This window comes from Scyliorhinus torazame, chromosome 24, assembly GCF_047496885.1.
Source record: "Scyliorhinus torazame isolate Kashiwa2021f chromosome 24, sScyTor2.1, whole genome shotgun sequence".
NCBI lineage: Eukaryota > Metazoa > Chordata > Chondrichthyes > Carcharhiniformes > Scyliorhinidae > Scyliorhinus > Scyliorhinus torazame.
In genome coordinates, this window is record NC_092730.1 from 42025042 (window position 1) to 42030077 (window position 5036).

Genomic DNA, 5036 nt, shown 5'->3' on the forward strand with positions numbered 1-5036 from the left:
TGACTGGTGATTGGCACCTTGCTGTTTATAAGCTGAGTCCAGAATTTCACATTGAGAGAGAAGGAAATGATCCAATCACAGAGCTGGAACGCTGCTTCTAGTTTTCTCCCCACAGATGCTGTTTAATTCTGAGCATTTCCTGTGTTTATTATTTATGATGATCAACATTTGAAGTAATTTGCTTTGTGATTTGTGAACTTTCTGAGCTGAGTTCAGGGGACTCGGTTTCCAAAATATTTTTTAAAATATTTGACGGGATTTGAGTGTCGCTGAATCCGTCAACAATTATTGTCCAAAATGTATTACCCTTGAGAATTTGGCGGTGACGTGAATCTTGAGCCGCTGCAAGTCCATGTGGTGTATGTACACACACAGTGCTGTTAGGGAGCGAGTTCCAGGATTGTGAGCCGGCCACAGAAAGGGTGATCTATTTCCCAGGATGGTGTGTGTCTCGGAGTGGAACTTGCAGGTGGTCGCTGTTTCTCTGTATCTGTTCCCAGGTGAGAGATCCCGCGGGGTTGGATGGACCCTCGCGGAGGAACAGTCAATGTCAGGGGTGGGATTTCAATCCTCGCCTCCAGAGGAGACTGCGACCTGAACTACGAACTGGCCTTAGACCCACTCGGCCATCCTGACACACGACGCACTATCAGAAACTCCCAGCGCAAATGATATCAAATCCATAACTGCAGTGACCTGGGCTAAGTTTCTGAGTCAGCACCCACACAAACATTACCTACAGCCTAGAGCTCAATGACTGAAGATCGAGTTTGTCTTTCCAATGAAGATGGTTGGAGTGTGAACAATTTCCTGTCCTTCCTTTGATTTTCTCCAGGCCTGTGGGGAAGTTGCTGGGTGACAGGTACAATATTGAAGTGAGGAAAATGGAAAAGTGAATTGGTGCAATGACGCACCCTTTGTTTCTGTGCAGTTTTTATTGAGGGGAGTTTCTGTTGGTTCACTTGGTGAGGATCACTGACTGTATGTGATTGTGGAGCAGGCAGAGGATGTGACACATGTCCGGAAGCAGCCGAGTTTGTGGATGTTGCTCCATGAATCTTCACGGCTCAGAGGGTGAAAGGAGTTTTCGACGTCGAAAATGACTATGTCCGGCAGCTGGAGCTTTCCCTTGTATTTTATGGAATATGGGAATCAGCGGATCATCAAAACACAGAAATGAAACACGTCTAGTCACAGTATTTTCTCACATGATGTTAACATCAGTTATCTCAGCGCAGCAGGTGGCTGCGTGGCCTAACGGATAAGGTGAATCTAGTGACAATAAAACTGCAGGTTCGAGTCCTCCCGCGGCCGTTTCAAACAGAAATCACATTGCTGGTTTTCCTTCCTCAGCTCAAAGTTCCGCGTTTCCGTCTATACATTTCCCGACTTGTCTCAGAATCTATTTTCTTGCTATTTTGTTCATTCAATTGTCTCTCATCTTGGTATTCTGCTTAGATCCTCAGGAATCCACAATTTCTGTTTGATCTGGATAAACAGTCGAAGCTCCATCCAGAACAAAATGTTTTGTGTCAATCGGTTCAATGAGATTCTGTGGCGGGAATTCTAATCTACTCAGGAAGATGTTTAGTAATGAGCTGAATGGACGGTTTTTGTTAACTGGGGTGAAAGGTTATGACACTGGATTGAGAAACCAGCGGCCCGAACTAATCTTTGGGACAGAGAATAAATCCCAACATGGCCTCTGGTGACAGTTACATTCACTGATTTAATAAATCTGGAATTGAAAGGCATCGGAGCTGGTTAACTTTAGTCAGGTGTAAGCTGGTACGTTTTCTGATTGGTTAGATAATGCACCGCAGTCAATACTGCACTTCTTCACCAACTGCGCCCAACTGACCGCAATGTTTTTTTAAAAAACATGAATTTCTGAAATATCTGTAACTGATATTGTTACACCAACAATTTAATCAGTCGAACAGTGCGTTTAGGGAGCTGAGATGTTCGAATAGGTCAAGGGTTGGACTCCAAATCCAATGGTCTTTTTCCACGGAGATTCTATCCCTTCTCACATACAGTAAGAAGTCTTACAACACCAAATTAAAGTCCAACAGGTTTGTTTCAAATCACTAGCTCTCGGAGCGCTGAATGGAGAGGTAGGTTCCAGAAACATTTATATAGACAAAGTCAAAGATGCAAGACTTTAAATGCGAGCATTTGCAGGTAATTAAGTCTTTACAGAGCCAGAGAGAGGGGTAACCCCAGGTTAAAGAGGTGTGAATTGTTTCAAGCCAGGACAGTTGGTCGGATTTCGCAAGCAAAGGCCAGATGGTGTTTGGAAAGTTATCAATAGTTGTCTATAGAGTCCTGTATCTTTTGGGGAGTGGTCAGGATTTGTAGTTGATATACTGTTTACTGTGTGTTTATAAAATGTTAACTGGATTCATGTAATTAAAATACTTTTGTTTTAAACATACTTTAGATCTCTGTTGCATCACACCTGTAAAATGGGCCCTTGTGCTCCCCATAACCAAAATGTATTTAAAGTTGTGGGTCAGGTGAACTCCGTGATATACTTTGGGGTTCTCTAAACCCTGGCCCATAATACGTGGACCGAGGTACAGTGAAAAGTATTGTTCTATATACAGTCCAGACAGATCGGTTCATACATGTAAAACATAAGACATGCATAAATACACAATGTAAATAATAATAACAGTAATAATAAATGTAAGTAATATTAGTAAACAATAACAAATCGTAAATAGAGACAAGAGTGAAAAGTTGGGTTAATCGCGTCAGTAAAACGACACAAGCAACATTCAGTTTACGGACACTCCTGGAGCCTGATGAGATCAGCAACTGATGTATTTGCATTGTGATAAGAAGTCTTACAACACTAGGTTAAAGTCCAACAGGTTTCTTTCGAATCACTAGCTTTCGGAGCGCAGCTCCTTTCTCAGGTGAATCGAAAGAAACCTGTTGGACTTAAACCTGGTGCTGTAAGACTTCTTACTGAGCCCACCCAAGTCCAACACCGGCATCCCCACATCATGGCTTACATTATGACGACTAATACAAAAACATGCAATTCGTGGCCATGAGGCGGTAGGTTCAAATCCCACCAGAGTCGGCTTTTGGGTATCACCGTGGTTAACACTCAGGGGCTCGGGGTCAATTCCAGCCTTGGGTTACAGTCTTGCACGTTCTTCCCGTGTCTGCGTGAGTTTCCTCCACTGTCCGAAGATGTCCAGTTTAGATGGATTGGCCATGTTAAATTGGCCCTTAGTGTCCAAACGTTTACGTGGGTATGGGCCGTAGGTTGGGTGCTCCTTGGGGTGATCAGTGCAGACTCGATGGGCCGAATGTCCTCCTTCTGCACAAGAAGTATTCTATGATTGCTTAAACAGGGTGAAGATGGCAGCCTCAGGACACAGAGACAAGGTAAGCTCTCAGGCCAGAGTAAGAGCCCTATGTAATGATTCATAACATTGGAAATAAACTGCATAAATACATTTATTGTGGACTGGTGCCATCTCCTGGCTGAACGGGAGGCGTTCGGCAAAGACTTTTTCATTCATGAGCATTTTAAATTTGGACACTCCTCAAATACAATACACAAAATAATCTTCATTCGTGCGCTTCTTTCTTAAAATCGAGCTTCATTCTTTTTCAGTACAAATGGTTTTTGAACACATGAGTTCTCAGTTAGAAACAATAGTAAACAGCTGGGTTATCCGGGCCAGAAAAATGAGACAAGTACATTTCAGTTTACAAACTGTGTTATGGACACTCCTGGTACCTGGTGAAATGAGCACCTAGGTTACTTACAAAATGATGACTAATTAATAAAAGTGCTGATTTAAGCAGGTTACAAACGGCAGCATCGGGACACAAGGACGAGTTGAGGTCTCAGGCCGCAGTAAGAGTCCTATGTAATTGTACCGTATGGCCTGCCGAAACAGGCGCCGGAACGTGGCTTTTCACAGTAACTTCACTGAAGCCGACTTGTGACAATAAGCGATTGTTGTTACACACAGAACATCAGAAATAAATAGCATCAATAAATGTATTGTGGACTGGTGCCATCTCCTGGCTGAATGGGAGCCTTGCGACACGGACACTTTCGGAACATTCTTAAATTGGAGTGAAATAACATAAACATTGTAAGAATGATTAAAAACAATTTCTCAAGCAAATGCAAAGTGAAGATAAACAATAGTTGGGCCATGGTGAGTCAGCAGTGACGGTATATGGGGAGCATTGCTCCCTTCCCGGCTGTTGACAAGCCTTCAATTTGTTGCGCTGCTTTATTTAGAACTTTCAGTTCGGCTGGTCAGTTTCACAATAAGAGACATTAAAAATTCTGACACATGATAAATTCTGGCAAAAGATGTGACAAAAATAAATTTCACATTGCTTTGTGAATTTTCACAATTCTGGTTCCTGATGAAGTTAATATGAACGTTACTGAGGTGGTGATCTTGTCCTGACAAATCAGAAAATTCAGAGCGAAAGCAGAATGACAAACACAGCTTCAGGGCACAAGAAGATTATTCTGTAATGACATTTCATCAGAAAACAACACCGCATTTTTCGAACAAATGGCTCCAACATGGCCATTAGTTTCGCCGCGAGTAGGGTTCGAACCTACGCGGGGAAACCCCATTCGATTTCGAGTCCAACGCCTTAACCACTCGGCTATCACAGCTTATATCTGCATTGCCAATTCGTTCTATAGAAAGCATTGGAAAAGCAGACACGCGGGATTGCAGTCATGCGATGAACGGTGTCCCAGTCTTTCTATGAGTAGGGATTGAATCTGCGTGGGAAAAAAAAACTTTAGATTTGGCGCCACGCCTTCACATTATTGAGAATGTTGAGCTGAACGAACTGATTTGATAACAGGAACACAAGGTTATGTCGCTGGACTGGGAATCCAGAGGCCTGAACTCACCTTTCGTGACAAGATTTAATAAATCTAGAATTGAAATTTAGTCTCAGTAATGGCGGATAAAGGTTCTGCTGCAGACGGATCGTATTTCCACAACTGGGAACACATTTACACAACAGGG

At 42.8% G+C, this 5036-nt stretch overlaps 1 non-coding gene across 1 annotated transcript; it reads right to left on the bottom strand.

Moving 5' to 3' along the window:
• Nucleotides 1–4590: 4590 nt before the first annotated feature.
• Nucleotides 4591–4672, bottom strand: trnas-cga (transfer RNA serine (anticodon CGA)). The gene has a single exon. It is a non-coding gene; the product is annotated as a tRNA-Ser (tRNA).
• Nucleotides 4673–5036: the final 364 nt, after the last annotated feature.